The sequence below is a fragment of the Tenrec ecaudatus genome, chromosome 8 (genome assembly GCF_050624435.1).
Source record: "Tenrec ecaudatus isolate mTenEca1 chromosome 8, mTenEca1.hap1, whole genome shotgun sequence".
Lineage (NCBI taxonomy): Eukaryota > Metazoa > Chordata > Mammalia > Afrosoricida > Tenrecidae > Tenrec > Tenrec ecaudatus.
Genome location: NC_134537.1, coordinates 139679921 through 139693194, shown reverse-complemented (window position 1 = coordinate 139693194; position 13274 = coordinate 139679921). Strand labels below are relative to the sequence as shown.

Here is a 13274-nt window from a genome sequence, read left to right as displayed (position 1 = left end):
TAATTGGGAGTTAAGACATACATCATATCATTCCATAGTTTAATCACATCAAGTAGAACAGTCCAATTGCTACCACAGTCAGTTTGCAAACATTCTTGTTCTTCCTGGACTCCTTGACGTCATCTCCCTTTTACATTTGCCCCACCCCACCCCCACCATGACTGTAACCCTGTCCCCCAAACCCTTATTCTACTTGCTGTCCTTATGCACAGGAATTTTTTTAATGTTCATGGCCTTTATTAACCTGTACAGTTGTCTTCTGGTTTGTGGAAGCAGTAGGACAGACAGCACTGGCCGCAGTCGTGTCTGTCACAGTGGCTGGCTATGAAACCCCAGCACCACACTCGTCTGAAGGGCACTCACGCCGTAGGCGGCTGATTTGGCCATTTTCATCCACCTTATAGTATTTTAAGAGGGCCAGCTTAGCTTTCTTTCTCTTATGCTTGCTGTTCTTGGGAGTGGTGTAAGACTTCTTCTTCCTTTTCTTAGCACCACCACGCAGTCAAGGCACAAGATGAAGCGTGGACTCCTGAACGCTGTAGTCAGACAAGGTGCGTCCATCTTCCAGCTGCTTGCCAGCAGAGATCAGCCGGTGCTGATCGGGAGGAACTCTCTCCTTGTCCTGGGTCTTGGCCTTCACATTCTCCATCGTATCCGAGGGTTTGATCTCGAGAGTGATGGTCTTCCCCCTAAGGGTCTTCAAGAAGATCTGCTCCTGGCGGCGGCCCCACCGCAGATGGCTGATCAGAAAGGAAGGGCCCGCGTGGGCCCACGGGGTTCCCGGTGCCCTGCCCATGCTCTGACCCAGCCCCGGCCAGAGTCACGAGCCGCATTTCTTCTCACTCTCACTGGGCCAATTCCTCATCCTAACCTTCCGGGCTCTCTAGAGGTAGAAGATTTTAGCGACTTTAAAAAGGAATCAGGTGTCGGACATCAAGGACAAAAATTTTAAAAATCATAGCATTGTGAATGAGGGGGAGTGCAGAGTGGGGACCCAGGGCCCATCTTGGGGAAACTGGACATCCCCTTACAGAAGGGCTGTGAGGAGGTGACGAACCAGTCAGAGTGCAGTGTAGCAACGATGAAACATACAATTTTCCTCTAGTTCTTGAATGCTTACCCCCCCCTCCACTATCATGATATCATGATCCCAATTCTACCTTACATAACCAGCTGGACCGGAAGATGTACACTGGCACAGATAGGAACTGGAAATAAGGGGAATCCAGGACAGATGAGCTCCTCAGGAACAGTGGTGAGAGTGAAGGTGGAGGGAGGGTGAGGGAGAGATGGGAAACAGATGACAAAGTTTACATGTAACCTTCTCCCTGGTGATGGACAGCGGAGAACTGGGTAAGGGAGAGGTCGTATGGTATAAGATATGATAAAATAATAATTATTTATAAATTATCAAGGGTTCAGGGGGAGGGGGATCATGGAGGGAGGGGAAAAATGAGGAGCTGATACCAAGGACTCATGTAGAAAGCAGGTGTTTTGATGGCAACATATGTACGAATGTGCTGGACACAAATGATGTGTGTACAAATTGTAAAAAGAGTTGTATGAACCCCTAATAAAATGATTTTTAAAATGGATTTGAAAGGCCTTCGCTCGAGAAGCGACATGGCTAGGAGGGGCTTTCGGAGGGGTTTGGGTGGAGGGATGCGCAGGACTTTTTTATCAAGCCAAATTATCAAGATGTGAAGCTGTTATTTCTCAACATACCTTCCATCTAGATCTGTACACTTCAGATGTCAGTGTTTCCATCTCTCTAACCCTTCTCCACACAACTGTCTACTTTCCATATACACCACATCAAAATAACAGTTTTAGCATCTGTGAGAGGTTAAAATCATGTTCCTTTGCAATGATTTTGAGTGTTGGGAATAAAAAGGAATCTGAAGGAACCATATCAGGGCTGTGGAGTGGATGGAGGAAAAATTTCTAAGGACAGCTGGAAAATTTGCACTTCTAGAACAGGCTTTTCTAGCCTCACAAAATGAGCAGATGCATTATCGTGACTGAAAAAATTCCTCAGTACAACTTTCCTGGTCTTTTCTTTACCAGCAGTTTTCCATTTTCTGAAAACTTCATCCTAAAACCTCCTGTGATCTTTCTGTGTCAGTCGAGAAAGTATTCAAGATATGTCTTGGGAATTCCAAGAAACAGTTGCCATAACCTGAGCTGACCTCTCTGCCTTGAGTTCATCTTTGAAGTCTTCCAGACCTTTAAAATGCTTGATCCATCTAAAAACTGTTGTTTTGGGAGGTTTGGGGGTGGGATGGGGACACAGCACTCCAGTAAACTTGTTGCAAAGTTTCAGGGATTTGGGTAGATGTCCATTTGAATTTTGTTTACAATATGACATTATTCTGTTGAACTAAAAATAGCTTTTTTCGTAACATAAAAAGTATCCTTTATTTTGAAGGCAGCCTAAGGAGACTAGAGGAGCCCTGCTGGTGTAGTGGATTGTGCCTTGGGCTACTCACAAAAGGTCAGCAGTTCAAAACCACCAACTGGTCCATGAGGGAAAGGTGAGGGCAGGAAAAGATGAGCTGTTCTACTCCCATGAAGATTTACAGTTTTGGAACTCCATAGGGACAGTTCTCTCTGTCTTACAGGGTCTCTGTGAGTTGGAATCTATTGGATGGAAGTGAGTCTGGATTTTGAGTTAACAAGGCTAAGATAAATATATTACTGAGAGAACTTGTCTTCAGTCACTCACTATTTGCATACATGAAATAAAACTGTGTATCTGAGTAGCAGTATGTTGTTGTTTTTTTTTAACTAACCCTCATATCTTCTGCTGGATGCCTACAGAAATTTTTGGACATAACACAAGGCAATATGGGTAATATAGTGATGTTTTATAACAATCAAAACTTGGAGTGGGAAGCAACTTAAATGCCCACCAGATGAATGTTTTTATAAATTATAGCACCATGATGTCTTGTGCAGTTGTTAAAAAAAAAGCTAAATGAGGAAACTTTAAAAAGTTTTGGAAAGAATTCCATTATCCTTTAATTCCCCTTTCCATTAATTTTTTTGAAGCCCCCTCATATGTACTGCCATGGAAAGCTAATAGATAGTAAATGGATACAGAAAATGATAGAAAAGTAGAAAAGATGACTCTATTTGTATAAGAAATAAAATTATTTGCAACACACATATATGCAAATACATGCCATGCAAATACATGTCACAAAGGTCTGGTGGGCTGTAATTACTGTTAACAGACATGACTAGGGAATGCAAGCTCAGTTGGGTTCTGAGATAAAAGAGACTTCAAGTAGTCTGTGGAAGAATTTCATTATTTTTTAATTCAATTTTTCCACGAACTTTTTGAAGCCTTCAAGTACTTTTTACTATTCAAATTTTTCTACCATTGAAATTTTATTGGAGCCATGAAATAAACATTATTTTTGTGTTCAAAAATACACTAGAAAAATATATACTAGCATATAAAAACAATACAAACCTCATAGCACTGAGTTACGTACTCAGCTAACAAGATGGACTTTAGCTTTAGGTTGTTTTATAATGAAAATGTTCAATTACCACTGTTATAAAACATACTTAAAAAAGATTAAGTTTATGTGACATATGACTTAACTGCAAATCTGAATGAGTGGAGGTAAGTACAGTGAGGTGCTTTGCTGGTATTTTCCTGCTGTAGGCCTCACTAGTTCAGGAGTCAGGGGAAGGCTGGGTTTGCAGGTAAAGGCCATCAATGAAAATCAAATGTAAGGTGGTGAGGGAAACTTAGACAGAGGAAATGAGGCAAGAGCTGGAAAGAAACTGAAGAGGAAAGCAGTCTTCTGTTTTACCATGGACTCTGAAATACTTTTACAAGGGGCTTAAGAAAAGCTAGTCTGTCCTATGAATTAACATCTGTGTACAGCTAACGGATGCCCAGGGAGAAAGCTAGTTTATTTCTAGAACGACATTCCTGAGGACAAGTCAGCAGAGGTGGCAGCTTCTCCACGGGGAACAAAGGGGCTTCAGTCCACCGTGTGGGCATCCAGCACAGGGAGGTATGCAAGGGTGAGATGACTTCATGCCACATCCAGCGATTCATTCTGTGGCTGGAAAGGATCCTCAAACACATTTCTCTTTTACCAGCATGTATGAAATAGTCATTCCCTGTGAGATAGGTATGAGCATTAGTTAATGAGTTACTTCATTCATTCCAGGAAGGAAAAAAAAAAGTCTGTTACATGGAAAATAGACCAAAAGAAGGAAAGACAAGACAATGAGCGATTGCATGGGCTGCATGGGTATATGAGTATGACACTTTTTATTCCTAACGGGGTTTATCAAGCAACGGGATTTGTGACCATTTCTGATAAAAATTTCATCTATCCCGAGAATGATGAAGGCAATGAATGTACAAGTGTGCTTTACACAATTGATGTATGTATGGATTGTGCTAAGAGTTGTATGGGCCCCTAATCAAATGATTAAAATATATTAGCAGAATAAAATTTTTTTCATCTATCCCACCCTGCTTTAGGGTGCTACAGCAATAAATACGAGATTACTACTCAAAGAAAGTTCCTTGTGAGTAAAGAGAAATATGTGTGTGTGTTTTAATAATATGAATTTTATTTTGTCATAGGCAAAACCCCTAGTGATTTATTTTTTCTGAGCCTGAAACACAAACTTCACCTTGAGGAACAAGTATGGAAATGGCTGAGTAAATTCTCTTGAGTGAGACAGATGCATATGAAAGCCTAAAGGGGACAGCTCTAGAACTAAAGACATAAGACTGAGCAAATAAGCTCAGACAGTAGAGAGAAAATGTTGCTTTGAGTTCCAACAAGAGACCTTTGCATCTTTTTTAACTCATTGGGGGAAGGGTATAAAATTAGAAACTCCTACCATGGACAGGCTAAAGGAATAATAAAAATGTTATCTACCATCAAGAATGTAGATAAAGAAAAATGAGGTATTTCCTCTGAGAGTTAAGTATAAAATCAATAGAAAGTGGTGAAGCGCATTTTGGCTATCTCCTTCCTTACTGATGACAGTGGGATCTCTAACAAGGGCTATGTCCACGAGGAGATGGGGTGCAGGGCCTGGGGCACACCCAGAGGGGCCACGCAGGGGCAGGCACTGGCTGTGTCCATCCACTTATGGCTCTGAGGGGCAGAGGGGGTGCTGGCGAAAGAACACATCTTAATGCCAGGGATGTGATTGTCAGGTCTCTACTCTTTGGCGGGTAGTTTCTCTCTCTCAAACGTTCTGGCCCATACTTTCCTTGAGCTTGATAAGGCAACTGTCTCTGAGAGAGTGCTGACAAAATGGACCCTGAGTCTGAGAAGCTAAAAAACTAAGGCGACACCAGGTACCTTTCTCTACAAAGAAAAAGATTCCCCACTGGGTGCTTTGGGAAAATAGCACTTCTTCCCTGAAGACACCTCACCAACATTTTGTTCTTTCTAACTTTGTGAATAAGTAGTTAGGAGAACCATAGAGCACGGCTTCTTTTTGGTAATTATTTTATTATTATTATTTTAAATTTTATTTTATATATTTATCATATATTTCTTTTTATATATTATGTATATTATTTTATAATATATTTTTAATTTTTATTATTTTATTATTATTATTTTTTAGAGCACGGCTTCTTTGTTCGAAACAGTTCTCATGCAACTCCACGGAGGCACTAGGTGTGAGGTTTGAAGCTTGAGTTCTGCTGGCTCAGAGGGAGCCGGCAGGCATGCTCTCAAAGATGGATGCACACCATGTACACTTTAGGAGAACGTCCATTTTCCTGGCCCCTGCGTCAAGTATTCACTTCCTTGTGCTTGGATCACTGCAGTCGCCTCTTAGCTGTCCGATCAAACTCAATTCCTTCCCCTCCAGTACTCACTATACACGAACAGTTAATTTTCTCACTCATCCTGAACAACTCTATACTACTCACCCCTCAAACACTCTGCCCTTTCCTTCCTCATACTATCCCTCCCCATCTCTACCCGATGAAAGCTTGTCACTGTACTGAGCTCAAATGCCACCTCCTTCATGCACCCTGCCCTGCAGGGAAAGGGTGGAATGGCCATCAACTGCATTTCCAGAGCTCTTGGTTCAGACAAGGATAAGAAGTAAAAGATTGTCACTCGGGTTCCAGTGTGACCATGGCTCTGTGGTCAGTGCATGGCTGCAGACAAGTGTCTCAGAAATACACTTGGCTTAGTCTTGTTCGGAGTTCAAGGTAGAGAGGTCAGCTCAGAAGGTTGTGGTGACTGGTTTTCTTTTTGGATTCTGACGGGGTAATCTTGATAGATTTTCTTAAAGAATAGAAGAGGATCATGGGGACTTATTGGAAAGAAATTTTAATTGGTGAGAAAAAGGCTAGGGATAGCATCTGGGGTCTTAATGACTTGTTTTCAAACAATCAGCCATCTAAGTGAGGTGTCAACTCAGTCCACATGCGAGAAGCACACCAGCCTGTGCAATCCAAGGACTGAAAATAATGTAATCCAAATCTAAAGGAGGGAATGTTATCAGAGCTTAAATTGTGAACACCTGGTTTGAAGAAGGCTATGGATGACAGTGGAAGTCCAAAATCCATGTGCAGGGTCCCCACATAGACCACACCTGCAGTGAATCCCCTCTGATCGAAACTGAGGAGCGTGAATAGCTCTGTTATCAGACAGAGAACATTGTAGTCAATTAAAGCAGATGCAGTTAAGTCAAAATGTAATATCATGTGCTCTCCCTTTGACCCATTTTACAGATGTTTCAGTTAAAAAAGAGGTGAGAGGGAAATACACGTGGATTAAGTCCCTGTTGACTCCCCTATGACCATGGAGCAGGGATGCGAACAGCCTTGCTGTTATGCAGAACGCACTGGAAAGTGGATTGTTGCAGATGCAGTGAGGGTACAATTTAGCACCTTACCATTTTATCTCCATTATGATCCATTTGAATTTCTTCTTTCTTTTCTATTGAGGTTTTTATCTGTTTTATTTTGTTATTCTTATTAGTTTAAAAAATGTTTTTCTGTACATGAAATCCAGACAGTAATTGGGTTCATGTTTTCTTAGGGTTATGGCAGAGAAGGTTGGGGAGGGGGATGGGGAAGCTAATAATGATGAGTATAAGAATGAAGAAAATGTTCTCAAACTGATTGTGGTGATGATTGTACAACTATTGAACTTGATGTGATTGTATGGTATATGAATTAGATACTATTGAAGAGAAAAAAGAAAAAGGCTAGGAAAGTTGTGTAGAGGGACCCCTCCCTCTCCTGCCCAGTGGGGATAATGCAACTGTTCATTCTTCATGGTTAGAAAGAGCTGTCCTAAGAGAACTGGGAAATCATACCCTATTCATCCAGCAGCCCGATCTTGTCCTTGGAGCATATATCAAGAAACAGTAGCCTTACATTTTGATATTTTTACTTAACAGAGGTTTGTATGGATATGTAGAAGGAGCTCTGGTGGTGTAGTGGGTTATACATTAAACTGCTAACCACGAGGTCAGAGATTTGAACCCACCAGCTGTTTCTATGGAGAAATATAAGGTATCTGCTCCTGTACAGATTTAACGTCTTGAAAACCCAAAGAGGTAGTTAGTTTTACTCTGTCCTGTAGGGTCATTATGAGTCAGAATAGACTCTAGGACAGTGAGTGAGATGGTTGTGTAGCAATACTTTTTGATATACCTTGATATTGGCAATATAGTTCCTATTATATTGCCAATCCTATTTGGGAACAGGCTTGAGTCTTTTCATTCAAATTTCAACCCCCAAAGTGTAGGAGTTATTCCTGGTCCACGTGTATCCTTCTCAACCCCTAGCTCAGAGCTTTACAGAGAGCCGGAGCTAACATATGCTTGTTGACCCGAGCGATTACTCTCTCTTCCTCATGTCTCATGGCTTTTTACTACAACTCATTGGTTTTCGGTGTTAGTCTCTTTGCCATGTGACTGCCTTCCTTCCTTAGTGCTTTTATTACTTTGCCAATCCATCTCGATCAGAATCCAACTTGGGACTGGCTTTGTCCAGGAAGTTATGTTTAGGTATATCCTTCCTTATATCACTTTAATCAGCATTCCTTCCTTGGTATCTGTGACTTCCATTTGGACAATATTAATTAATGTGTTAACTTGCTTCTTCTGCAGTTCCCTCCCCCACCCTCTTTATTTTTTATTATTAAGAGATCATTTTATTGGGGACTTTTACAACTCTTGTTACAATCCATACACTGATTGCATCAAGTATGTTTGTACACATGTTGCCTTCATTAATTTCTAGACATTTACTTTCTACTGAGTCCTCATTTTTCCTCTTCCGTCCCCCAATGTAATATTCCCTTCTTAGATTATAAATTATTATTATTTTCATATCTTACACTGACTGCTGCCTCCCTTTCCCTGTGTTTTCTGTTATTCTTTCCCCCGAGAGGGGTGTATGGTTGTGTCAATCATTGCGATCGGTTCCCCTTTCTCCCTTCCTCTCCCTGCTCTTATCCCTACCCTTCTGGTATCACTATTCCCACTCCTGTTCTTGGATTTTGTGTGTCGTGAGCCCCCATCTCTTTTCATGTACCTGTGTACATGGTCGTCTAGTCTGAATTGAGAAGCAGTATTGGGGTCATCATAGGTGGGGGGTGGGGTGAGGAAGCCTAAAGGAATCAGAGGAATATTGTGTGTTTCTTTTCTTTTCTTTCTTTTTTTTAATGCTTCAAGGACATTTTTAATTGATTAAAAATAAGTTTCACTTATGTATTGCTCTCTGTGCAAAATTAAACTTCACACTTGTTTACACAATTCTCTTCTCTCCAACTGGAAGCTGTGTAGGCTCTAGTCCAACTGTCTTCATTGAAACAGCAATATCAAACAAGCAGTCATAGCATTCACACATGGTTTTAGCCTTGTGCCATGTTTCTCCCATACATGACGTTGGAGCAGCCTGGCACAGTAGTCTGGTTACTCATCCAGTGCATGAGCCATTTGTTCTTTGAGGCCTTTCTCCTCAGGTGTATTCTCAATGATGGGCACTGCCAGCATATCATCGTAGCTGAGTATTACAGACATGTTTCCTCACTTCACAGACTTCCAGATTGATGCGTAATGAGCCACACTAGCATCTGTGGGGTGGTAGTTGGACTTGAACTTATCGTGAAGGTCACATTGTTTTAGATTAGCTATGCCACATTTCAACACTGAAAAGCTGTCAAACTCCAGAGATCTACTTAACTCAAATTAACGATGAAACTCTCCTACACATGAAAACATTTCAGAACTACTACATTTTGTCAGAATGAGTTCTGTTTTTCAGGTGCCACTGAGCTGTTGTGGATTCTCAACGACCCCACGAGACAGAGGAGAATGGCGCATAGAGCTTTCTAGACTGCCAGCGCTTTCTCCCCCGAGTTGCTGGGTGGGTTTGAACTGACAGTCTTTCAGTTGGCAGCCATGTGCTTGTTCACTGTTAGTCGGGGCAAATGCTTCTTTAGAAAAGCGAGGGCACAGAGACCTTGCTCTTTGGCTGTGTCAGTAAAGGAACATCATCTTTCCATCTCTGTAGAAACACCAGCATGGTGTTTTTGTTATCCTTGGACAAACATGTCATTCTTCATGCTGTGGACAGTTGACCGTGTCCGTGGGGGAGTGAGGCCATCTGATTGGAAACCACTGAGAGTGGATTTGGAAGCATTATGTGAAGCGAGGCATTCTTTAACGGAGCACAGACCCTGCCCCATCTCGTTAAATCCATCAAAAGGCCAGTGCCCTATTCATCCAAAAATGTGAAAATACTTCAGCAAATTCTCTAAGCAAAAATAAATAAATGCATACCTATAATACCCTCCTAAGCAACACTTCCTTATTCCTTTGATCATCTCCTGATGTGTAATTTTAAACTCTTGTCTTGCATAAAGGAGGGTGGCCATGGCAGCCGCTTTGGAGTGGGTGTGACTCACTGTGGCGGCTCCTGAATTCCTTCCTTTTGCACTCTTGAAGGGGCGATGTAGATTTCCTTTCTGATGGAGGCATCACCCGGAATTACAGTCACCCGACTGGAGCTTGACAATCAGACATGGCCAGGATGAGGGCCTCCCAATCTCTGGTGACCCCATGGAATTGCTGTAGCCACTCTGCCTGAGCTCGCTCCGAGGGTCTTCTGGTCAATATTGTGTTTCATCGATGCTTTACTGCAGCCTGGTTGACTCATCCCTTCCCTGTGGCCCCTCTGTGGGGGGATTGTTCCTTTGTCTACAAAGGGTCTCTGCTCCATCCCCCTTTGTTCTCAACAATATGTGTTTGTTTGTTATGTATCTTCTGATGCCTATTACCTGGTCTCCATGACTCCTCATGATCACATTGGCAGTGTGCTTTTTTCATGTGGGCTTTGTTGCTTCTCTGCTGAATGGCCGCTTGTTTAACTTCAAGCCTTTAAGACCCCAGATGTTATATCTTTTAATAGTCAGGCACCTTCTACCTTCTTCACCATATTTGCTTATGCACTGTTTTGTCTTCAGTGATTGTGTTGGGAAGGTGAGCATCTCAGAATGCTGATTTGTTAGAACAAAGTGTTTTTGTATGGAGGGAGGGTATGAGCAGAGGCCCAAAACCTGTCCACTACCAGTGTATTGCTTTATAAATATATGTACATAGACCAATACTTCTATATTTGTGGATTAATCTATTTACATATGTACACACCTATGCTTATACCTGTATCCATGGCTTTGCTTCCTACATCCTTCCTCTGTTTCCTTTTACCTTCCTCCTGCCCCACCATCATTTTCCTCCTACTTCTGCCTCTTAGAACTTCCTCTTAGCTAGTTCGCTATTGCTCCGACACCCCCAGGATCTATATCTGCTCATTGTTATTGACTCTAATTCCCTAGCTGTTCCCCTGTCAATGGAACTCCCTGCTCCCTGCACCCTTCCTCCACCACCCTTCCCCCCACCCCCAAGTCCTCCTGGGACTGTTAGTGCTGCTGCGTTCTCCGAGGGCTTGCTTCCCATGTCCCCCAGCTCTCTTTTTGGGATTTATGAGAGGCAGGGTGATGGTAGTGAAAAGACCAAGGTTTGAATTATGGCATGCAAGTTAGCTGGGTGACTTTGGACAGAAATTTAAATCTCTAAGTCTAATTATTTCCCTAGAAAATGGAGAGAGTACAAGTTATTTTGTAAAGTTATAGTAAGGCACAAAAATGAGATGATTATGTATGAAAGCGCCTAGCATACTGAATGACATGCAGTAAATCTAATAAATGTTATTTCCCTTCTTTCTATCTCATCAACAAAACAATTTGCTTTTAGAGGGTTAGGAATGCACGTTCCTTAAAAAAATGTTATGGATTTTGGAATCCCATTTAATTGTAGCCCTAATCTAAGAACAATTAGTTCTAATGACATAGCTCTACTCTATACTCCCTCTCATGAAGAGATCACTGAAGATACGTGTGCTATAGTAAAGCATGGTAAAGAAATAAGATGGTGCTCAGCTATTGGAAAGAATAATGTCAAGATTTTTAAAGGCTTATCTTAAAACAAGCAGTCACTTAGGGAAGACATCAACTAAGTCCATATGGAAGAACCACACAGCTCGTGTTACCCAAGGATTATAAATAAGAAAATCCAAATCCAGAGGAGGAAATGGTATCAGAGTTTAAATTGTGAACACCTGGTTTGCAGAAGGCTATGGATGACAGTGGAAGCCCAAAATCCATGTGCAGGGTCCCCACATGTGCTTAACCTCCAGTGGATCCCTCTGACCATAGTGCAGGGACATGAATAGCCTTGCCATCAGACAGAGAGCATTGGAAAGTGGATTACAGTAGATGTAGTTAAGTTAAAAGGTAATACTGTATCATTTAATTTCCCTTTTGACCCATTTTAAAGTTGTTTCAGTTTTTATTATTTTCTGCTTTCTTTCGATTGAGGGTTTTCTGTTTTATTTTTGTCATTGTTGATTTTGTTTTGTATGATTTTTGGGGGGTAATAATTCAATTTATTGGGGGCTCTTACAGCTCTTATAATAATGCATACATCAACTGTATCAAGCCCATTTGTGTATATGTTGCCATCATCATTTCCAAAACATTTTCTTTCTACTTGAGCCCTTGGTATCAGCTTTTCTTTTTTCCCTTCCCCACCTTCCAAAACCTTTGATAATTTAGAAATTATTTTTATTTTCATATTTTACACCATCCACTGTCTTCCTTCACCACATTTCTGTTGTTTGTCCTCCTGGGGGGGGGGTTGTATGTAGATCACTGTGATCGGTTTCCCCTTCTCCTCCCACCCTTCCTCTACTGCATGATTTTATGTATATAAAATCCAGGATAGGTAAATCTATATAGATAGTAACTGGAGCATTAATTACCTAGAGGCATGGCAGGGGAGGTTGGGAGAAAATGGGGAGCTGACAACAGTGAGTACAAGAAAAAAGAAAATGTTCTAAAACGGATAGTGGTGATGATTGCACAACTCTTCTTAATATGATTGAACTATTGAATTATATCATATTTGAATTCTATGCCAATAAAACTATCAAAAATTATTTTAATCATTGTCCTATCCCCCCATTCCCAACTTAAATAAACACAGCAACACCTAACACTGCACTCTTCACAAATACTACTGAATGTGGTCTAAGTCTAGAGAATGGAGAGAAAAATGCTCACTCCTTAGATGTACAGAAGCAGTTCCCCCTGACTGGCAGACAGAGCTGGTGAATCAAGTGCACTGGGTTTGGCCACACTCAAGTTGTGAGGCAGAAGGGTTACAGAAGGTAAGCTGTGTCTCTGGCAAGCAAAAGCCTGGCTCACTGCAGTTCAGGCTGCTGGCAGAGCTCATTCTGTTTGGAGCTTATCCTGCCCCCAAGTGGTCACAAACAGTGATATCCTTTACTGAGTTTTAGTTAACCTTTTCTGCACAAGAATTGGAAAAGATCCTCAAAGCTAGGTGATTGACTGGCATTCTATGATGCTCACCTTCCCGACACAATTGCTGAAGACAAAGTGGGTGAATAAGCAAATGTGATGAAGAAAGCTGATGGTGCCTGGCTATCAAAAGATAGAGCGCCTGGGGTCTTAAAGGCTTGAAGGTAAACAAGCGGCCATCTAGCTCAGAAGCAACAAAGCCCACATGGAAAAAGCACACCAGGCTGTGTGATCGTGAGATGTCGAAGAGATCAGGTATCAGGCATCATAAGAACAAAAAATCATATCATTGTGAATGAGAGGGGGAGTGCAGAGTGAAGACCCAAAGCCACTGGACATCCCCTTACAGAAGGGTTTCAGGGAGGA

The 13274-nt window shown here is 41.7% G+C and overlaps 1 protein-coding gene and 1 pseudogene across 1 annotated transcript in view; both read right to left on the bottom strand.

The window, feature by feature from the left end:
- M1AP (meiosis 1 associated protein) overlaps positions 1 to 13274 on the bottom strand; it is a 119381-nt gene that overhangs the window by 39863 nt on the left and 66244 nt on the right. The gene's annotated exons all lie outside the window — the stretch shown is intronic.
- LOC142454611 (ubiquitin-ribosomal protein eS31 fusion protein-like) lies at positions 240 to 796 on the bottom strand (annotated as a pseudogene).